Genomic DNA, 24,304 nt, shown 5'->3' with positions numbered 1-24,304 from the left:
TTTTTTCGCGATAAAAAAGCTATAAAAACTCATTAAAAACGCATACATTCTGCATCCTATCATTTAGAATGCATTCTGCATGTTTTGTGCACATGGTGCGTTTTTTTTCCGCGAAAAAAAAAACCGCATGCAGCATGTTCATTCATTTTGCGGATTTTCTGCGTTTTCCCCGCAATTCTATGCATTTGGAAAAAACGCACAAAAAACGCGTCAAAAACGCATCAAAAATGCGGTAAAATCGTGGTTAAAAAAAACGCTAAATTTCCGGTTTTTGACAGGAAAATTTCTGACAGAAATCCTGACGTGTGCACATAGCCTTAGGCCTTGGTGTGGCACAAGTGCGAAACAATTTCTGGTTATTGCTTCTCGGCCTTTTGGCTAGGGTCAAGGATCAGTGTTAGGCCTTGGTGTGGTGAAAGTGCTAAACCATATCTGGTTATCGCTGCTCAGCCTTTTGGCTGAAATCGTTGTTGTCGTCGCCGCCACTCAAGATCAAGTGCAGCATCTGGTCTTATCAGTTTACCATCTGATATGTCCCCTATTTGGGGACCATATATTAAACGGATTTTTAGAACAGGGAGATGGAAAAAGAGCTTGCTCCACGCATTGAGCCGTTATTGCGGTATCTCCGGGAATGGTGCACTCCTTCTCTGATCCGGCTTCCAAATACAGATTGAATTGAAATCAGCACAAGTTGTGTTATAACCCATTATGTGAATTCTTTTCAGGGTCAAAGTTGCACATTTCAGATGCCAAATGCATTTTGCTTGATTTAACTTGACCAATTGCAACATTTTGTGTGCGCATTGTTTGCACCTATGTATGCATGTCAAGCATTGTATTGCATTCAATATGAAATCTATCAATCAATCAATCAATCTCTCTGTACTGGTTGCATCCGGCGTGTGAAGATGAGGACACGTATTTGGCCTTTGTTACAGTGTTGCAAATAGACCATCTACAAAGTTAGGCCCCTTGCTATCAGTACTTAGTGTTTTAATTTAAGCAACCCATGAGTAGTTCTGCAATACAAACCACGTTTGTGACAGCATGATTTCTTTTGCAAAACATTGTCTCCCTCTTGTGGACCACTGACTTTTAAATCTGGTGTATATGTATATAAAGAAAGGAAAACTTGTGTCTGTGCTGATCTTGAATACGCTGCCTATCTCCACCTGTGTGAGTATTCTAATGCTTTTTAGCAACCAGGTGCGCTGCCTGCATTAGATAGAATCAGCGTGCGGAACCGTCACGTGTCACAATGGGCCCTTGGCCATAGTCTGGAACCCTCACGTGTCACAATGGGCCCTTGGCCATGGTCTGGAACCCTCACATGTCACAATGGGCCCTTGGCGATGGTCTGTAACGCTCACGTGTCACAATGGGCCCTTGGCCATGGTCTGGAACCCTCACGTGTCACAATGGACCATTGGCCTATAAAAAGCCGTGCAGTGGCAGTCATCTTCAGTCTGCTGCTGGAGCAGCGGCGGGAAGCATGGTGATAGGTAGGCAGCAGGGTCTATACCCGGCATCAGGAGAGCTAAGGGAAGACAGCTGCTCGCTTGTTTGTTTTTTCAATTTCCCTCTGGCACACCTCCTCCTGGCACTCAGTAATGCACATTGGAACAAAGGGGAGGGGGGTTACAATAGGTGGGGTTATGCAGATTAAAAATGAGTGGCTCACAGCTTGAACAAACAGCAGAACTGTAATTGTGAAGGCGTCCGGTTTGCTGAAATGTCCTCCTCAGGGCAATCTTTTGCTCTATCTCCCCAAAGGGTATCGGTGTTAGGCCTTGGTGCAGCACAAGTGCAAAACGATTTCTGGTTATTGCTTCTCGGCCTTTTGGCTAGCATGAAGGATCAGTGATAGGCTTTGGTGCAGCACAAGTGCTAAACCATATCTGGTTATTGCTGCTCGGCCTTTTGGCTAAGATCAAGTGCAGTGGCTTTATAGTTGCTGTGCTTGCTCTGGCCTAAGGTGCTCAGGGTGCCCAGCTCCTTGGTCTGGGGGGATTGCTTCACTTACCAGTGGGACTTCACCCCCCTGCTGCTATTGGGGAGTCGGCTTAGTCCCCGGACAACGAGAGGCAATCACTTACCTGACACTTCGGTGTTGAAGGGTCTTTTTGAGGAGTGAAGACTTTTTGTGAGGTAAATGGCTGCAACTTCACAGGATAGAGGATCGGAGGATGTGCCTGGGTTTACTAAAGTGCAGAATTCCATTCGGCTGCATGTGCAAGAGAACTTTCGTGTTCAAAAGGATTACCAGTATGTGATGCGTGAGATTCTACTGGATCTTTTCAAGGTAAAGACAGAAGAGGTTTTGGCAATTATGGATTATCCTAAGAGAGGAGTTTATGACATTGTTTTTTTGGATAGAGATTTATTTGAAGAATATTTAAGAAGAATGGTTGCGACTCAGGATAAAAGGATGGAGGGAATGAAGGTCATACCTCACTTTCCTCCTAAAGAGAAATGGGTAATTATTAAAATGTACTCTCCGTTAGTAAAAGAGGAGGATATCATTACTTTTTTGAAATTTTATTGTATTTCCGTAATGCCAAAAGGAAAGATTTTCAATGAATTTGGTTTTTAGACTTCAAAGTGGAAGTTTTTGGTTCGTTTTAATGAGGATCATCAGGGAAGGTTTAAGTTGGGTAATGTAAATGGAGACTTTTTTTCAGTGGTATGCCTAAGTTTTGTCGAATTTGTGGAAGATATGGGCATGAAAAAGAAGATTGTGCAGGTGGTATATGTGGTTTTTGTAAAGGAAAAGATCATGAGTCAAAGGATTGTAAAAATTACAGGAAGTGTAATTTGTGTCAAGATATTACACATATGTTTAAGGATTGTCCAAATAGGAAGAAAAATCTGAAAGAGATGGAAGTAAAAGTGACTACTGTTTCTGAGGAAAAAGAGAAAAGTGAAGAAAAAGTGTTGGTGGTGGAAAGAAAGGTGAAAGTAAGTAGACAAAAAGTAGAGGAAAAGAAGAAGGAAGAGTCTGAAGTTAAAACAGTAATTTTAGTGTATTAGGGATCAGAGGTAGAAAGTGAAATGGAAGGAGTAAGTCAAATGGAAGAAACTATGGAGGAAGTTAAAGAGAAAGTGGTAAAGAAGCAAGGAAAAGAGCTCAGAAAGAACAATGAATATTTTAATCAACTTTTTAGGAAATTGCGGAGAAGCGTTTGATTTTTTTGGTGGATAATGTTAAAAAAGAGATACTCAAGGATAGAATTGGTTTTCTTAGGAAATATAGAATACCAGAACATTTATGTGATCGTGTGAATAGAGCTCTTGAGGGTGAGGATGTTCCTATGGTATTGGAATGGGTTGGGGTTCATGCTTATGATAATGGTTTTAGGTATTATACCTGAGTGTTATATTTTTTGTTGTATGTTTGGATGGTGAATTAAAGAGATGAACCATGATGATGAAGTTTTTACGGCAGAGATATATTGGTCGTATTTTTGCTGTGAGTTAACCTGAATGGGTTAAAAAAAATAATCAGTGATAGGCCTTGGTGTGGTGAAAGTGCTAAACCATATCTGGTTATCGCTGCTCAGCCTTTTGGCTAAGATCAAGTGCAGTGGCTTTATAGTTGCTGTGCTTGGTCTGGCCTAAGGTGCTCAGGGTACCCGGCTCCTTGGTCTGTGGGGATTGCTTCACTTACCCGTGGGGCTTCACCCCCCTGCTGCTATTGGGGAGTTGGCTTAGTCCCTGGGCAACGAGAGGCAATCGTCTTGCTCTTCTTGTAGGAGTGAAGATTGTTTCTGTGGAGGATGGCATCTACTTCAGAGACCCGGAAGGAGGAGATGGAGTCTGTACCGGAGTTTGCGAGAGTGGAAGATGCTATTTGTTCATGAGAACTTCAGAGCTGCTAAGGATTTTCGGTTCATCATGCAGGAAGTCATCCTGGATCTATTTAAGGTGAAAGTATAGGATACCTTAGCTGTTATGGATAGTGTTGAGCATTCCGATACCGCAAGTATCGGGTATCGGCCGATATTTGCGGTATCGGAATTCCGATACCGAGATCCGATACTTTTGTTGTATCGGGAATCGGTATCGGGATCGATATAATGTGTAAAATAAAGAATTAAAATAAAAAATATTGATATACTCACCTCTCCGACGCAGCCTGCACTTTACCGAGGGAACCGGCAGCCTTCTTTGCTTAAAATGCGCGCGTTTACTGCCTTCCGTGACGTCACGGCTTCTGATTGGTCTCGTCGCGGTCACATGGGCGGCACGCGACCAATCAGAAGCCGTGACGTCACGGAAGGCAGTAAACGTGCGCATTTTAAGCAAAGAAGGCTGCCGGTTTCCTTGGTAAGGTGCAGGCTGCGTCGGAGAAGTGAGTATATCAATATTTTTTATTTTAATTCTTTATTTTACACATTAATATGGATCCCAGGGCCTGAAGGAAAGTTTCCTCTCCTTCAGACCCTGGGAACCATCAGGGATACCGTCCGATACTTGAGTCCCATTGACTTGTATTGGTATCGGGTATCGGTATCGGATTAGATCCGATACTTTGCCGGTATCGGCCGATACTTTCCGATACCGATACTTTCAAGTATCGGACGGTATCGCTCAACACTAGTTATGGATTACCCCAAGAAAGGGGTGTATGACATTGTGTTTGCTGGAAAAAGTATTTGTGAGATGTATTTGAAGAGGATGCTTGGTTCTAAGGACAAACGATTGGAAGGGATAAGTGTGATTCCACACTATAATTCCAGAGAGAAACTGGTGATTGTGAAGATGTTTTCCCCATTGATTGAAGAAAGTGATATAGTGACTTTTTTGAAGTTATATTGCAGGTCTGTCATCCGGAAAGGGAAAATACTTAATGAATATGGGTTTTGGACATCTAAAAGGAAGTTTCTGGTGCAGTTCAAGGTGGATGCTAAGGGAAAGATGTATGTTCCCCCTGCACGGTTTAAAATTGGTAGAACCAATGGTGATTTTTTCTTCAGTGGGATGCCCAGATTCTGCCAGAATTGTGGGCGGTATGGGCATGATAGAGAAGACTGTGTTAAACAGGTATGTCATGTGTGTAAGAAAGAAGGTCATGCAGCAAAGGACTTTAAAGAGACGAAGAAGTGTAACTTATGTTTGGCTGACACTCACCTGTTTAAGGATTGTCCAGGGAGTCATAAGGAACAGAGGAAAGAGGGTGAAGGGTCTATGTTACGTACTCAAGAGCCTATAAAGGTGAAGAAAGTAAAGGAAATTGTGGTGGAAAAAAAGGTTGAAGATGCTAATGTGGAAACCATGGAGGAGGAGGTGAAGGAGGAAGCGCGTTTTGTGGAAGTGCCCTCTAGGGGTGTTCCAGCCTTGGTTGTAAGGAGGACAGCTGATTTTTCATTGCTGTATCTTCCTGCTTTGTTCCTTAAAGTTGCAAAGAGTATTAGGGCAGATAGACAGAGATTTGAAGTTGAGAGATTTAGTGGAGGCAGATCTTGCTGCCTCTTCCTTTATACAGTCGAATCAGATGGAGGAGTTGGCTCGGCTTGCAGTTGAAGGGGGTATGGCTTTTTAAGTGAAGTAACTAATGTTAGTTTTGGGACTTTTTATGCATGTTATTTGCTTTATTTATGACTATATTTTATTTCTTTTGACTAATTAAAGTAAAAAAACCAAAAAACCAAATGATGAGTTAAAGTGGAGTCTTGATCTTGTTTCCTTGGTTAGGAGAAAAAGACCAGGAAGGACTGTTACTTTTAACCTGAATCTATATATATAATTGTCTAAGGGTTTTTGTCTGTCTGTCTGTCTGTCCTGGAAATCCCACGTCTCTGATTGGTCGAGGCCGCCAGGCCTCGACCAATCAGCGACGGGCACAGTATCGACGTACATGTCATAATGGTTGCCATGGCGACGATGATGTCATAAAGGTTGCCTCGACCAATCAGCGACGGGCACAGTCTGCCGCGAATTCTGGAATCATCATTGTCCTCCACTGCTGTCAAGTGCCGCCATTGTGTAGGGTGCGTGCCTGCGTCTCTCTGTATGGGTGGCATCTCCCTGTGTTTCTATCTTAGAATGGGTCGTAAACGAAAATATGCCAATGAGGATGACAAAAAAGGAGCAGCAGCAGCAGCAAGAAAACGACAACATCGGGAACAGGAGACACCACAACAAACTGACGCCAGACAAGCCCAGGATGTGGAATTTCACAGACAACGTCGCCAACAGGAGACACCACAACAAACTGCCGCCAGACAAGCCCAGGATGTGGAATCTCACAGACAACGTCGCCAACAGGAGACACCACAACAAACTGACGCCAGACAAGCCCAGGATGTGGAATTTCACAGACAACGTCACCAACAGGAGACACCACAACAAACTGCCGCCAGACAAGCCCAGGATGTGGAATCTCACAGACAACGTCGCCAACAGGAGACACCACAACAAACTGCCGCCAGACAAGCCCAGGACGTGGAATCTCACAGACACCGTCGCCAACCGGAGACACCACAACAAACTGTTGTACGACAGGAACAACATGATCGCCAAATTCATAAAAAACGAATGCTCTACCAACTAAGGCACGACCAGGACAATATTCAACAACTTGCACATTATGTAACAATGAACAATGAAAGTACAATTCATGAGCACTACTGTGGGAATATGAATGCAGTTTTCTCTAAATGCGACTCTCTGAATTTCATTGATGAAAAACCATCTGACAATCAGTTTACTCAATGCTGCCAAAAAGGAAAAGTTATGCTACCGAGACCTCACTACTCAGATCTGTTTGAGCAGTTAATGAAAGGAATGCATCAACACAGTAGAAATTTTATGGAAAATATCAGAAGCATCAACAGTTCTCATGCGTTTGCTTCATTCGGTGCCAACATTGCACCGCCCCCTGGATTCGGACCGTATTGTTTTAAAATTCACGGCCAGATCTACCATCGCACTGGAACACTTCACCCAGAAATAGGACAACCACCAAAATTTGCACAATTATACATCGTTGATACAAATGAGGCTACAGAACAAAGGATGAACCTAAAAGAAAATGAAAAATGTGATGCTGAACTGATGAACCAAATTGCTGTACATTTACAAAAAAATAAGCCCATTTGCTGCCGCATATCGCATGCTAAAAGACGTTCAAGCTGAGGAGGAACAGAGGGCTATACAAAATGGTACTGAAATGCCTTCTATTGTCATGGCCATTAAACAAGAACGTAAACAGAATCCTCGACTTTACAACAAACCACGTGTAAGTGAGGTCGCAGTTGTTTTTCAAAACGATGATGGAGAACCTCCTTTTCAAAGGGATATATTAGTCCATCTTAAGCCAGACCAAAACAACCCTTTGGTTCCTAAGACACAACGAATTAGCATTTTGCACAGCAACCTTGATGCTCTTCTGTATCCGCTATTCTTTCCAAGAGGTGAACAAGGGTGGCATGAAAACTTAAACCAACAAGGAACTTCAAGAAGAATTACACAACTGCAATACTACAGTTTTCATCTGTCTGTCCGAAATTACTTCAATCCTATTTTAAACGGTGGGAAACTGACACAACAGTACTTAGTTGACGCATATGTTAAAATTGAAGCTAATCATCTAAATTTCATAAGAATGAACCAAAAACAACTTAAAGTTGAAGACTACTGCGTTCTTCAAGAACATTTGCAAAAACAATCAATTGAAAAGGGAATTCCAATTGGAAAAACAGTAATCCTCCCGTCGTCGTTTGAAGGTAGCCCCCGCAACATGCAACAGCGTTATCAAGATGCAATGGCAATAGTAACAAAGTTTGGAACACCTGACATTTTTGTGACAATGACCTGTAATCCTAAATGGCCAGAAATTACCAAAAATCTAGAACCCTGGCAAAAAGTAGAACACAGGTCGGACTTAGTCGCACGCGTATTTCGACTGAAACTCATCAGCCTTTTGAAAGACATCAAAAATGGGCTTTTTGGAACAGTCGTAGCAATGGTACACGTCATAGAGTTTCAGAAACGAGGTCTCCCACATGCGCATATACTAATTATCTTAGACATGGATTCCAAGATTCGTACGGAGGAAGAAATCGACAATATAGTGTGGGCTGAAATTACTAACCAAGAAAAGTATCCTGAACTGTATAATATTGTAGTCTCTCATATGGTTCATGGCCCATGCAGTGTAGCTAATCCAAAAAGTCCATACATGGAAAACGGAAAGTGTATAAAAGGGTTTCCAAAGGAGTTGAAACAGCACACTGTTAAAGACTTGGATGGCTACCCATCCTACCGGCAACAGCACATTGATAACATTGCTTGCAACAATAAAATTATAAATAACTCATGGATAGTCCCATACAACCCGTACTTATCAAAATGCTACAACTGTCACATCAACATAGAAGTCTGTGCTTAAATAAAAAGTGTAAAATATCTCTTCAAGTACATCTACAAGGGGCATGACAAAGCTAACATCGAAATACAACAGAAAACAGTCAATCACGATGAATCATCAACTTTTGATATGTCAGTGCTCCAGAAGCTGCTTGGAGGATATTTGCATTTCCAATGCATTCACAGTCCCATGCCATTATACGTTTAGCTATTCATTTACCAAATCAACAGCAGCTTTATTTCTTTGAAGATGCTGAAGTCAAAGATGTCTCAAAAACTTTAAGCACAACATCAACATTAATGGAATGGTTTTTGCTGAACCAACGTGACGAAAACGCAAGGCAGTATTTGTACCGAGAGATTCCAGAGCATTACGTTTGGAATAAAACTTGGAATCCAAGACGAGGAGTTAGCAGAATAATTGGACGCATGTATACTGTTAGTGTCAAGGATCAAGAAAGATATTGCCTTCGGCTGTTACTACTACATATCAAAGGAGCTAAAACTTATGACGATTTGAAAACAATTAACGGAGTATTGCACGATACATTTAAAGCTGCAGATTTGGCTTTAGGACTTCTATTGGATGATACTGTGTGGAAACTTACTTTAGAAGATGCAGTTACCCTACATATGCCTAAGCAACTTCGTGAATTGTTTGCCTACATCTGTGTATTTGGACCGCCTACAAATCCAGCTCAACTTTGGACAAATTTTAAAGAACATCTAATCGAGGACTACTGCTTACGTCTTCACAACAGAAGTGGAAGTTGTCAAAATTGCGAATTTTATGCCATGCAAGATGTCCAAAATATCTTACTACTACATGGAAAAATGTTTTCAGACTTTAATTTGCCCCAGCCTGCCATTCAAGTTCCACAAGTTCCAGAGTATGACGAAGCTTACGAATTATTGTTGGCAACAGAGAAGACAAACTCCTTAAATGAACAACAACGGATTGCATATGACACTATTGTGAGCGCTATAGAAAACCAAGCAGATGCAAGGCCAAAATGTTTCTTTATTGACGGTCCAGGAGGGAGCGGTAAAACATACCTCTATGAAGTTATAATGCATCACGTTAGAGGGTTGGGAAAAGTCGTATTGCCGTCGGCTACAACAGGGATTGCAGCAAACCTTTTACGAGGAGGTCGCACTATCCATTCACTCTTTGGGATACCACTTCCAGTCAATGAAATCTCTATTTCCAGAATAAAACAAGACACATTTGCAGGAAGACTGTTAAAATATCCACGTTTTCATACTTGACGAGTGCACCATGGCACCCAAATATGCTTTGAGCTTAATTGACAGACTTCTGCGTGAAGTAATGACTACAAATGTTGCTGAAAAAAATAAAATTCCGTTCGGAGGTAAAGTTTTTGTCATTGGCGGAGATTTTAGGCAATGCCTTCCAGTCATACCAAATGGAACAAGAACAGATGTTATCGAGTCCAGCTTAAAAATGGCTGACCTTTGGAAACAGTTCAATAAACTCCAACTAATTAACAATATGCGATCTTCGGACCCAGAGTATAGCAACTGGCTTCTTAAACTTGGCAACGGTGAACTTAGCAACGAATACAACCTTGGAGAAGATATTATTGAAATACCAGAAGACATGTTGTGCACTGACTGCATCGTAACTGATGTTTTTGGACAATGCATTGAAATTTATGTGAACGACCAAAGCAGTGTTGAGAGGGCCTCTTCTCATGCAATTCTCTGTCCCAAGAATGATGACGTGGCTCTGCTAAATTCCCAGGTGATGGATAGAATGCCTGGTGAGTATAAGTTGTATAAAAGTGATGATTCAGTGGATGTAGACAATGAAGATGAACGAGAGCATTATCCAGTTGAGTTTTTAAATAGTCTTACGCCATCAGGAATGCCATCCCATAGACTTCAACTGAAAGTTGGAACAATCATAATGTTGCTGCGGAATCTAAATACGAAAAATTGTCTATGTAATGGAACTCGCCTTATTGTTACTGGACTCCATTCTCACGTCATTCAAGCAAGAGTGATCATTGGATCAGCAAAAGGAGATGAAGTGTTCATTCCATGGATTGATTTATGTCCTTCGGACACCGGTCTTCCATTTAGGCTTCGGCGTTGACAGTTACCAATAAAACCAGCTTTTGCCATGACAATAAACAAGTCACAAGGTCAAACTCTACACCGTGTTGGCATATATCTACCGCAGCCCGTTTTTGGTCATGGACAACTCTACGTTGCATTTTCAAGAGTTAAAATGAGATCCAACGTCAAGGTGCAAGTTCTTCCTACCCCTTTACAAGGAAAGTTGCTTATAGGTAGTCAAAAGGTATTCACAAGAAATGTGGTGTACAAAAATATTTTGGCTTGATATTGTTAATAAATATATTATAGTGTCAATGTCCTTCTATTGTCTGATGATTTATTTAAATACAGTTACAGTTCATGTAATGTGGTTTATATATTTGGATGATCTGTTTCATAATTTCATTCAATTGTGTTAAGTTCTATGACGTAGATGTCATAATGGTTGCCATGGCGACGATGATGTCATAAAGGTTGCCTCGATCAATCAGCGACGGGCACAGTCTGCCGCAAATTCTGGAATCATGCATATTCTGGACATGCATATTCTAGAATACCCGATGCATTAGAATCGGGCCACAATCTAGTGGTTTTATAATAATAATAATAAAAAAAAATCAGTGATAGGCCCTGGTGTGGTGAAAGTGCTAAACAATATCTGGTTATCGCTGCTCGGCGTTTTGGCTGAAATCGTCGTCGCCGCCGCCACTTAAGATCAAGTGCAGCATCTGTTCTTATCAATTTAATATCTGATACGTCTCCTATTTGGGGACCATATATTAAATGGATTTTTAGAACAGGGAGATGGAAAAAGAGCTTGCTCTGTCCAGTCCACACATTGAGCCGTTATTGCAGTATCTTCAGGAACAGTGCACTCCTTCTCTGATCTGGCTTCCAAATACAGATTGAATTGAAATCAGCACACGTTGGGTTTTAACCCATTATGTGAATTCTTTTCAGGGTCAAAGTTGCACATTTTAGATGCCAAATGCATTTTGCTTGATTTAACTTGACCAATTGCAACATTTTGTGTGTGCATTGTTTGCACCTATGCATATCAAGCATTGTATTGCGTTCAATATGAAATCTATCAATCAATCAGTCTCTCTTTACTGGTTGCAACCGGCGTGTGAAGATGTGGACACGTATTTGGCCTTTGTTACAGTGTTGCAAATAGACCATCTACAAAGTTAGGCCTCTTGCTATCAGTACATAGTGTTTAAATTTAAGTAACCCATGAGTAGTTCTGCCATACATACCACGTTTCTGCTTTCTAGCAACCAGGTGCGCTTCCTGCATTAGATAGAATCTGCGTGCGGAAACCTCACGTGTCACAATGAGCCCTTGGCCATGGTCTGGAACCCTCACGTGTCACAATGGGCCCTTGGCCATGGTCTGGAACCCTCACTTGTCACAGTGGGCCCTTGGCCATGGTCTGGAACCCTCACATGTCACAATGGGCCCTTGGCCATGGTCTGGAACCCTCACGTGTCACAATGGGCTGGAACCCTCATGTGTCACAGTGGGCCCTTGGCCTATAAAAAGCAGTGCGGTGGCAGTCATCTTCAGTCTACTGCTGGAGCTGTGGCGGGCAGCATGGTGATAGGTAGGCAGCAGGGTCTATACCCGGCATCAGGAGAGCTAAGGGAAGACAGCTGCTCGCTTGTTTGTTTTTTGAATTTCCCTCTCGCACACCTCCTCCTGGCACTCAGTAGTGCACACTGGAACAAAGGCTTGGAACAAAGGGGAGGAGGGTTACAATAGGTGGAGTTATGCAGATTAAAAACGAGTGGCTCACAGCTTGAACAAACAGCAGAACTGTCATTTGTGAAGGCGTCTGATTTGCTAAAATGTCCTCCTCCTTTTGCTCCATCTCCCCAAAGGGTATCAGTGTTAGGCTTTGGTGTGGCACAAGTGCGAAACGATTTATGGTTATTGATTCTCGGCCTTTTGGCTGCGATCATTTGGTTGCAGCCTGATAGGTGCGAGGTTTTCTGGAGGAATCCAAACCCTTTTACAGAGAATTCTGTTTTTCTGTGGTAGTTTGTACTGACAGGTTTGAAGATGAGTTACGTGAAGAACACCATCCGAGTGACGTTGGAGCCATCTATCCGGGCAAGGAACAGCGTGGTCTTTATTGTTCATGACCTTATTGAGGAAAAGGCTGGAGGAAAACGGGAGAACATCTATAGCATCAATGAGTTCCCTAATCAAGGTAACTACGACGTTACTTTTATGTCGGAGCATTATTGCCTGAATGTCTATGAGTGGTTTCGGAATCATGCTGGAGATCCTTGTTTGAAGGAAGTCAAATATGAGCCACTGTTTGGTCTTCAGGAAAGGCAGGTGACTATCACTGTCTATAACCCCTTTACTGAACCTGCATTGTTGGAGAGCTTCCTTTCACAGTACTGTGTCTTTGTTTCAAAGGGAGAGAAGCAAGTGAACTGTTTGGGAATCTTCAATTGTTGATATAAGTATCGTGTAAGGTTCAGAAGAGATCCTGGCAGTGTGGATGGGTTCAGACACCCTCTGGCTAACTTTTCTGTGGCAGGGCATAGGGGTTTCCTCACGTACCCTGGGCAGCCTCTGTTTTGCAGGAGATGTTTCTCTTTTGGACATGTCCAGGCAGACTGCCAGAAGGGGCAGTGTTGCCGAAACTGCAAGAAGGAGGGGCATATGGCTGGTGATTGCCCGATGGCTAAGACCTGTGACGTGTGTGGTAGTGTTGACAACATGTATAAGGATTGTCCGAGGAGGGCGCCTAGATGCTCAGAGAGTGAATGGAGAGAGGAGGAGGTTGGCGACTATCAGGAAGGAATCTGAAAGAATGGAGAGAGAGGAAAGGAGGGAGAAGGAAAGATGCTCTGTGACTCCAGAGGACATTGTGCTAGCACCCTGTGGTTCTATGAGTGATACCCAAAAACAACAGAAGGAAGATAAGGAGTTTTGGTCGGCGGCAAAAAAAGTAGAGAAGGGGTTTAATAAAGAAGAAAATCAGGAAGAAGATGAGGAAGAAGATGATGACATTTCTGAAGCTGAGAGCCCTGTGCACCCCTCAGATCCTCAGAATATTGGAGGGTTTTCTTCAGATGAGGACAGGGGTGGGAAGAAGTGTCAGAGGGAGGAGGATGGGGAAAGTGATGAGGCATGCACTAGTATGCCTCAGAGGAAAGTTGGGCCAGCTAAAAAAAAATGGAGTGAGCACGAAGGGGTTAGTGATTCAGAGACAAGCTGTTCAGTCCGAATGGCGGAGGAGGACAATGGTGCTACTGGGTAGAATGAAAGCTCAGTGGATCTGTTTTTTTTTTTTTTCCCTTTCTGTGAGTCTTGACTTTTGTCAAGGGCTTTTTGTGTAATGTGTGTAATTTTATGGTAATTTTTTGCACTGTTTTTTTTTTCAGTATTGGTTTTTCTATTGTTTCGCAAAATTTGAGAGTTTGTAAGAAAGCGAGTAGGAGAGCAGCAATTTTGGATTTTTTAGCTATGCAAAGTGCATCTATTTTTTGTTTGCAAGAATGTGGGATTGTGGATGGTGTGAAAGGGGATGAGTCGTCTTATGGTGCGTCTGTATGGTCTGGTAGTGCAAATAATAAAAATGATGGTGTGGGTATTTTAGTTAAGGGGCAGGAGGTTGTTTTGAATAATTATTTGGTTGTGGAGGTGGGGAGCTGTATCTTAGCTAATTTTGAATATAAATATGCTAAGTTTTGTGTTATTAATATTTATGCGCCAGTAGAAAAAAATGAGCATAAGTTATTATTTGAAAAAGTGAAGCTTTTTGTTCCAGGAAGAGTGCCTATGGTGATTGTGGGTGATATGAATTGTGATGTGGGGGGAGTGAATGTGGATGTGTCTGGGAAAGTTCTGCTCGAGTTAGTTACGGACTTTGATTTGAGTGATATGCAGCGTGTGTAAGGTTAACCCTTTGTTAGATACCTTTTTTTCTGAGAGTGGAAGAACACAGTCCAGGTTGGATTATTGTTTTATTTCTAAAAATATTATTCCTGTTGGATATAAGCAGAATAGGGTCGTTTTTTTCGGACCATGTTTGTGTGTTGTGCGAGTTAGACATTAATGTTAGTGGTGTGTTTGGAAAGGGTTTGTGGAAATTAAATGTGAAATTGTTGGAAAATGAAATGTCAGGAAGGAGTATGTGAGAAAGTATGAGGTGTGGTGTAAGAGTAAGGAAAACTTTGGGAATGTTTTTGAGTTGTGGGATTGGGTTAAGAGGCAGACAAAAAAGTTTTTTTTAAAAGTGTGGGGTATGAATTTGCGGCAATTAAGAGGGAAAACTTTGTTAAGTTGAATGCCCGTTTATGTTTATTGTATAAATTGAGGGAAGGAGGAATGGAGGTGGAGGAGGGGATAAAAAAGGTTAAAAAAGAAATTAATGAGTTTTTGGAGGAGAAAGGGAAGAGTATTATTTTTAGGGCTAAAATTGATAGAATGGAGCAAGATGAAAGGTGTTCGAGGTTTTTCTTTAAAAAGGTTTTTGGGAAAAAGTAGAGTATGGGTGTTTTGAATGGGATGGATGGAAGAGAGGTAAGTGGGGAAGATATGTGTGAAGAGGTGGCTAAGTTTTATGAGGAGCTGTATGCAGTGAAGTGGAGGGATGAGGCTTTGGAGGAGGATGTACTAAGTGTATTAAAAAATAAATTGGGTGAGATGGAAAGAGAGAGAGTGATGAGTGAGGTCAGTAGCGGATTATAATGAGGTCAATCTGGGTGGTAGCCGCCATCAGGGCATTACTGCCCTGACTGGCGTATGGGCCCAGTGGGCAGAGGGGGCTCGTATCGGGCCCGTCTCATCTGCTCACCGGGCCCCTACCGGCGCTGCGGCAGTTTAATGCTATTGATGTGCGTGTGCACACCTGCACGTCAATAGTTAACAGCCACCAGCCAATTGGAGGCTGGCAGCTGACGTCAGCCGCAGCGCGCACATCGCCGGCGTCTGATGTCATTGTCAGTCGCCAACGAGTGCTCGCTGCTGGAGGAAGCTTCGCCGAAAGAGCATGGACAGGTGAGGAGAACTCTTTGTTTTTTTTTTATTGCGAACGGCAATCCGGGGGGCCCGGGCCAGAATGCTGGACACTGGGGGCAGAGATGCTGGACACACTGGGGGCAATATGCTGGACACACTGGGGGCAATATGCTGGACACACTGGGGGCAATATGCTGGACACACTGGGGCAGGATGCTGGACACACTGGGGGCAGATTGCTGGACACACTGGGGGCAATATGCTGGAGACACTGGGGCATTGATGCTGGACACTGGGGGCAGAGATGCTGGACACTGGGGGCAGAGATGCTGGACACTGGGGGCAGAGATGCTGGACACTGGGGGCAGAGATGCTGGACACACTGGGGGCAGAGATGCTGGACACACTGGGGGCAGAGATGCTGGACACACTGGGGGCAGAGATGCTGGACACACTGGGGGCAGAGATGCTGGACACACTGGGGGCAGAGATGCTGGACACACTGGGGGCAGAGATGCTGGACACACTGGGGGCAGAGATGCTGGACACTGGGGGCAGAGATGCTGGACACTGGGGGCAGAGATGCTGGACACTGATGGCAGAGATGCTGGACACATTGGGGGCAGAGATGCTGGACACATTGGGGGCAGAGATGTTGGACACATTGGGGGCAGAGATGCTGGACACATTGGGGGCAGAGATGTTGGACACATTTGGGGGCAGAGATGTTGGACACATTTTGGAGTAGAGATGTTGGACACATTGGGGGCAGAGATGTTGGACACATTGGGGGCAGAGATGCTGGTTATTGGGGGCAGAGATGCTGGACACTGGGGGCAGAGATGCTGGACACACTGGGGGCAGGACTGGAGACAGATGGGTCAGGATTGGAGACATGGGCAGAATGTAGATACGGGGCATGATTGGAGACACGGGGCGGAATGAGAGATATGGGGCAGAATTGGAGACAGATCATGCAGGATCATAGGGCAGGATGGATACGATGGATACTCATGAGGGCAGGATGGGAGAACATATGGCTGGAGCCAGGAATGAGATACACGGAGCCAGGATGGGGGAAATTATTATTACCATAGGGGCTAATTAAGGGATATTATTACTGGAGTGATGTATTTATTTTATTTTTTGAGGACACTGTTTTAAATGGGGGTGCGGTCCTGTTACTGTGTAGAGTTAACACTATGTTGCCTCTTTTTCTTCATGTGGTGTAATGTAGAAGTTGGGAAAAATTAAGTAACGTGTTCTGCAAGCGGAGCTCGAGATAACTGTGTTATTTCCTGCAGAGACGAGTCCTGGCTGGAAAAAGTGATGGCGGTCTGTGCTGGATGAAAGATGAAGGACTTCACCTAGAGTCGTCACTGGTGCATCAGTGTTACCTTTACACACACTATACACTGTATACTATATACAGAGGTCCTGTGTACAATGTCACCAGTGTTCACTGTATTACCTCTACCCAGACACTGCATACTAAGTACAGATCTCCTGTGAATACTGGCACTTATGGTGATAGTATTGTGTGTTTTTTTCTTCCTAACTGAAGGGTAAATTGACTAGATCAATGGATGTTTGACAGGTTATAGTTTCACACAGCAACTATCTTTCTGGAATAATCTGGTTCAGGTATATGATGACCCCCATCACATGACCGGGGGGCCCAAAGTGTCTCAACAGCCCAGGGCCCTGGCAACCCTTAATCCACCCCTGGGTGGCAGTCATCTTCAGTCTGCTGCTGGAGCAGCAGCAGGCAGCATGGTAGGCAGTAGGGTCTATACCAGGCATCAGGAGAGCTAAGGGAAGACTGTTGCTCGCTTGTTTGTTTTTTGAATTTCCCTCTCGCCCACCTCCTGGCACTCAGTAGCGCATATTGGAACAAGGGGGCGGAGGGTTAAAATAGGTGCAGTTATGCAGATTAAAAACAAGTGGCTCACAGCTTGAACAAACAGCAGAACGGCCATTGTGAAGGCATCCGGTTTGATAAAATGTCCTCCTCAGGGCAATCTTTTGCTCCATCTCCCCAAAGGGTATCAGTGTTAGGCCTTGGTGCGGCACAAGTGCAAAACCATTTCTGGTTATCGCTTCTCAGCCTTTTGGCTAAGATCATGCCTGCACACTAGAAGCTATCAGCGATCACCGATAGCTGCCGTCCCCATCTTGGAGGAATTTTTTTTCTGAAACATATTAATTATATACACAGTACATATGTGATTATGCTGCAGCTGCCGCCTGCCTACAGGTTTTTTTCAATATGTACATATAATATTCATTATGTAAACTAGGGGGCAGGTCAGTGAGGGATCAGTGACCTCTCAGAAGCCACACTGATGAATACCTAATCAGAGCAGCACATAAAGACTCCCACAGGCCGCCTCGGAGCATGAGCATATCTTTAACTCAAAACTGAAAATACAGATTACACAACAACCACAAGATGGATTTCATCACCCGGTATCATTGTAATCAGTATAACGGTGCTGACCTGACACTGCCTGTAGTTACTGTGCACAATCCTGCTGGCAGGTTCCCTTTAACAAGCTTGTCCATCTGATCTATGGGGAAATAAAATCGACTTGACATGTCGTTTCAGAAGGAGGAAGCTGAGTCTTTTTTGGTAGGAGTAGGGCAATAGATTCCTGCAAAGTGCATACTGCTTATGCTTAGATTTCACTGTACACTGTACACTTTTTTCACTAGCAGAAAATTGGGAGAGCGAAGGGAAAGACTACATCGCTGAATGAACTTTCATGAAGATCACTTACCAGTGTGAGGCTATCGAAGGGTACCAGATTATGAATAGGACACATCTCAGCTGAAAGACCATCTCGGGAGGCTGATGACTCGTCCGCTCTGCTGGAGCTCCTCTGACTGGATCTGCCTGCAGAGTCTTGTCTCTCACAGACACAGCCACCTCCAGCACTGCTACGGGGACGACGCCAATGAGCTGCAGCTGCACGAGCTGCTGCTGAAGCTCGGGTGTCTCCATTCTCCTGGAGGGAATAATGGGCAAGGAAGCGCTGAGCCATGCTCTGGTCACCTCTTAAATGCCGGGCTGTGCTCTACCAACCTCTCCAGATATGGGAACCCCAGAAGTTCAGGGTCCGCAGGTCACATCGCGTGGTCTGCATGTCATTCGAGCAAGCCCAGCTCCTGGCGCGTCCAATACACTCTTTTCACCGTTCATAGTCCTCAGTAGGGTTGAGCGACTTTCACTTTTTTAGGATCTTTGTCAAAAGTCGACTTGAGTGTAATCGACCGATTATCGCCAAAAGTCGGGGATCGACCGAAACACGAAACCCAATGCAAGTCAATGGGGAAGCATAGTCGGCAGTGAGTGGAGGCCAGGAAAACACCTACAGTGCCCATTGTAATGGTAAAAACATCCATTCTTGTTACTGAAGCTTGTCAATCTTAATTTACTTTATAATAATAGTTAGGCATTGGAAATTGGGGGTCATTTGGCTAAAGTTGTGGGGGGTAGGGCTGGTTAAATTTTTGGGCCCAGGAAACGTGGACTACGTCACAGCGGTGGAGCAGTGAGAGGTAAGTATTTCAACTTTGCAAGTGCTGTGATCGTGAGCAAGCAGGGGGGGCCCACTCGTTCGCATTGGCACTGGCACAGGGCCCCTCAAAGTACGGCGGTGTGTTTGCACGGCGGGGGCGCCTCCCACCGGCAGTGACACTTTTGCGTACTCTGAGGGGCCCTGTGTCAGTGACGTCGCCAACGAGTATGCCCCCCCACCTGATGAAGGAACCTGCACTTTCATCTGCACCTTCCTCTTTGTCCCTGTGTAAGGTGGTATAGTATGCGGGAAGGGGAACCTGACTTTCAGCAGGGTCAGATTGTGGCTGTGTAGCTTGCAAGGGGAATGCAGTGGTCTGGGTCAATGTACCACAAGACTCATCTAGCACTGGCTGGGCAATGGGCAGGATGAGGAGGAAACACAGATATAGGCCCAAATAATAAAGTGGGCTAAATGCAGTTCAAAATTGGTAACAGGACTAACCAGGCAGCATTGCTTTGTTCAGTGGAGTAGAAAAACCAGAAGCGGCAGACACCGTTTTAAGGGCCCAACCACACTAGTAGGCCCAATGCAGTTTAATATTACAAATATAGGCCGAAAGCCTGAAGATTGAAGCTCTGGAAAATAACACAGGACAACACCAAGGTGCGGCAGACACCGTTAGTAGGCCCCACCCAAACTAGTAGGCCTAATGCCGTGTTATATTAACAACAACTTAATGAGAGCCTGAAGATTGAAGCTCAGGCAAGTAAACCTGGAGAACACCTTGGAGCTGCAGACACCGTTAGTAGGCCCCAACCAAACTAGTAGGCCAACTGCAGTGTTATCTTACCAACTACTTAATGAGAGCCTGAAGATTGAAGCTCAGCTCTGTTCAGTGGAGGACAACAACAGGGAGCGGCAGACACCGTTAGTAGGGCCCAACCAAACTAGTAGGCCAACTGCAGTGTTATCTTACCAACTACTTAATGAGAGCCTGAAGATTGAAGCTCAGCTCTGTTCAGTGGAGGACAACAACAGGGAGCGGCAGACACCGTTAGTAGGGCCCAACCAAACTAGTAGGCCAACTGCAGTGTTATCTTACCAACTACTTAATGAGAGCCTGAAGATTGAAGCTCAGGCAAGTAAACCTGGAGAACACCTTGGAGCTGCAGACACCGTTAGTAGGCCCCAACCAAACTAGTAGGCCAACTGCAGTGTTATCTTACCAACTACTTAATGAGAGCCTGAAGATTGAAGCTCAGCTTTGTTCAGTGGAGGACAACACCAGGGAGCGGCAGACACCGTTAGTAGGCCCCAACCAAACTAGTAGGCCAACTGCAGTGTTATATTAACAACTACTTAATGAGAGTCTGCAGATTTAAGCTCAGCTTTGTTCAGTGGAGGACACCAGGGAGCGGCAGACACCATTACTAGGCCCAACCCAAATAGTATCCCAAATGCAGTTTCATATTTAAAATATAGGCCGAAAGCCTGAAGATTGAAGCTCAGGAAAATAACACAGGACAACACCAAGGTGCGGCAGACACCGTTACTAGGCCCAACCAAAGTAGTAGGCCAAATGCAGTTTAGTATTTAAAATGTAGGCCGAAAGCCTGAAGATTGAAGCTCGGGAAAACAAAACAGGAGAAAACCCAGGAGCGGCAGACACCGTTTTAAGGGCCCAACCACACTAGTAGGCCCAATGCAGTTTCATATTTAAAATATAGGCCGAAAGCCTGAAGATTGAAGCTCAGGAAAATAACACAGGACAACACCGAGGTGCGTCAGACACCGTTACTAGGCCCAACCAAAGTAGTAGGCCAAATGCAGTTTAATATTTAAAATATAGGCCGAAAGCCTGAAGATTGAAGCTCAGGAAAACCAACACAGGACAAGACCAAAGGTGCGGCAGACACCGTTACTAGGCCCACCCAAACTAGTAGCCCAAATGCAGTGTAATATTTAAAATGTAGGCCGAAAGCCTGAAGATTGAAGCTCAGGAAAACCAAACAGGAGAAAACCCAGGAGCGGCAGACACCGTTACTAGGCCCACCCAAACTAGTAGCCCAAATGCAGTTTTAAATTCTAAATACAGGCCGAAAGCCTGAGGATTGAAGCTCAGCTTTTTCAGTGGAGGACTGCGGGATTGAGTGGCGCAGACAGACAAAGATAGTATGTGTTAAATAAAAAAGTTGGCTCTCTGCAGTTTTAAATTGGTTACAGGGGTACATAGGCAGCATTGGTGTGGTCAGCGGAGGACGATTGCAAGGGGGGACCGCACACAGACTTCCTAGGCCTAAGATAAAAAAGCAGGCTCTATGCAGTTTAAATTTGGCTACAGGGGTACACAGGCAGCATTGGTGTGGTCAGCGGAGGACGATTGCAAGGAGGGACCGCACACAGACTTCCTAGGCCTAAGATAAAAATGCAGGCTCTATGCAGTTTAAATTAGGCTACAGGGGTACACAGGCAGCATTGGTGTGGTCAGTGGAGGACGATTGCACCGAGGGGCAGACACAGTTAGTAGGCCCAACAAAGTAATAGGCAAAATGCAGTTAAAAATAGGTTACAGGAGTACGCAGGCAGCCTAGCTTTGTTCAGTGGAGGACAACTGTAAGGAGCGTCTGACACAGTTAGTAGGCCAAAATAATAAAGTGAGGTTAATGTCTGGCAAAAAAAAAAAAATCACAAATAAACTGGTGGCATACCTAGGTACAGGGGTGGGCTCCTCTGCTGACTTGCAGACAGTGGTAGTTGGCGCAAAGTATTAACTGGTGTAAATGTAGGGCAGGGCCCCTGAATATTTTTACTATCAACAATCATGTCAACAAATTGGTATTGGCAGTGCCATTGAAGGATTTAACAGCACAGACTAAACAGTGGTGGAGCAGTGAGAGGTAATTTTGCAAGTGGTAGAGCACAGTTTGAGCTGGGGGGGGGACACTCTCTCGTGGGCGGCGGTACTGGCCCAGGGCCCCTCATGTTACAACGATGTGTCTGACATTGGGTGCGCACCACCATCGCCAGAGACACTTCATTGTACTATGAGGGACCCCGTGCCAGTGCCGTCACCCAAAAGTGGGCACACCCACCTGTTCAGCCAAACGGCACTCGCACAGGTGCTTGCGCCAAGTGGTGCCCACGGCCCCGTGGGGGGAGTCGGCCCATTTAGGGAGGTGTAAAAATGGCCTATGGTGGAGATACAGCAGCTGCAAATGGAGAAATTGGAGCAGTCAGTAAGACGAGTCCAAAAGCAAGACCTTTTTAAAGGAAAGCTAGGTGTCAGCAGGGAAAGGTGGAGCAAAATAATTAGAAATCCATGATTTGTTCATTTTAATGAAGGTTAGATCATCAACATTTTGGGTAGCCAGACGAGTCCTTTTTTCGGTCAGTATTGAACCAGCAGCACTGAATACTCTTTCTGATAGCACACTAGCAGCTGGGCTAGCGAGCTACTGTAATGCATATTCTGCCAATTCAGGCCAGGTGTCTATTTTAGATGCCCAGTAATCAAAGGGGAATGACGTGTGAGGGAGAACATCGATAAGGGAGGAAAAATAGTAACCATACTGGACAAATGTTGTCTCATGTCACTTTGAATTGATGCTGCAGTACCTGTCGTGTCTGCGGTCATTGCAAAATCACTCCACAACCTGGTCATAAAACCCCTCTGTCCAACGCCACTTCTGATTTGTGCCCCTCTAACACCTCTTGCATGTTACCCCTGCAGCTCGTGTGAGAACCGTCACCGCCGCTGTGTGCTGGGAATGCCTGAACCAAACGGTCTAAAAGAGTTGCTTGTTTGGTAGCCAATATTTGCTCAAGGTTCTCATGTGGCATGATATTTTGCAATTTCCCTTTATAGCGTGGATCCAGGAGGCAGGCCAACCAGTAATCGTCATCGGTCATCATTTTGATAATGCGGGGGTCCCTTTTTAGGATACACAATGCATAATCAGCCATGTGGGCCAATGTTCCAGGTGTCAAATCTATGCTTGTGCTGGGTTGAGGAGCACTTTCTGGCAAATCCACATCACTTGTCTCCCGCAAAAAACCTGTACCTGACCTTGCACCACCAACTCTTTCTATTCCCCCCTGAGATGCTTCCTCCTTCCATAAATAATCATGCCTATCTTCCTCCTCCTCCTCTTCATCCGCAACCTCGTCCCCGAGACTTCCCTGAGCAGACAATGGCTGTCATCAAGGCTTCCCTCCTCCTCGGCTGCAGACGCCTGCTCCTTAATGTGCATCAAACTTTGCATCAGCAGACGCATTAGTGGAATGCTCATGCTTATGATGGTGTCGTCCGCACTGACCAGCCGTGTGCATTCCTCAAAACACTGAAGGACTTGACAGAGGTCTTGGAGCTTCGACCACTGCACAGCAGACAACTCCATGTCTGCCATCCAACTGCCTGCCCGTGTATGTGTATCCTCCCACAAATACATGACAGCACGCCTCTGTTCGCACAGCCTCTGAAGCATGTGCAATGTAGAGTTCCACCTTGTTGCAACGTCGATTATTAGGCGGTGCTGGGGAAGCTTCAACGCTCGCTGATGGTTCTGCATACAGCTGGAGTGTACGGGCGAATGGCGGATGTGAGAGCAAAGTCGTCGCACCTTGAGGAGCAGGGCTGGTAACCCCGGATAACTTTTCAGGAAGCACTGCACCACCAGGTTCAAGGTGTGAGCCAGGCAAGGTATGTGTTTCAGTTCTGAAAGGGCTATGGCAGCCATAAAATTCCTCCCGTTATCACTGATTACCTTGCCTTCCTCAAGATGTACACTGCCCAGCCATGACTGAGTTTCTTGCTGCAAGAACTCGGCCAGAACTTCCGCGGTGTGTCTGTTGTCGCCCAAGCACTTCATTTCCAACACAGCCTGCTGACGCTTACCACTAGCTGTTCCATTATGGGACACCTCGTGTGCAACACTGGCAGCTGCGGATGGAGTGGTCGTGCGACTGCGCTCTGTGGATGAGCTTTCGCTTCAGCTGGAAGAGGAGGAGGAGGAGGGGTGGGGAACGCCTACAGCCAACTGTTTCCTAGACCGTGGGCTAGGCAGAACTGTCCCACTGTGGCTGTCCCCTGTGGACCCTGCATCCACCACATTAACCCAGTGTGCAGTGATGGACACGTAACATCCCTGACCATGCCTACTGGTCCATGCATCAGTTGTGAGGGGCACCTTTCTACTGACTGATTGCCTCAGTGCATGGAGAATGCGGTCTTTGACATGCTGGTGGAGGGCTGGGATGGCTGTTCTCGAAAAGAAGTGTCGACTGGGTAGCTCATAGCGTGGTACTGCGTAGGACATCAAGGCTTTGAAAGCTTCGCTTTCAAC

General features: G+C 44.9%; 2 pseudogenes; both read left to right on the top strand.

The window, feature by feature from the left end:
* The first annotated feature begins 438 nt into the window (after nucleotides 1-438).
* LOC143810980 (U2 spliceosomal RNA) lies at nucleotides 439-648 on the top strand (annotated as a pseudogene).
* Nucleotides 649-11,119: 10,471 nt separating this feature from the next.
* Nucleotides 11,120-11,335, top strand: LOC143810878 (U2 spliceosomal RNA; annotated as a pseudogene).
* Nucleotides 11,336-24,304: the final 12,969 nt, after the last annotated feature.

This window comes from Ranitomeya variabilis, chromosome 2 (assembly GCF_051348905.1).
Source record: "Ranitomeya variabilis isolate aRanVar5 chromosome 2, aRanVar5.hap1, whole genome shotgun sequence".
Taxonomy (NCBI): domain Eukaryota; kingdom Metazoa; phylum Chordata; class Amphibia; order Anura; family Dendrobatidae; genus Ranitomeya; species Ranitomeya variabilis.
This window is presented reverse-complemented; position numbering and strand designations above follow the sequence as displayed.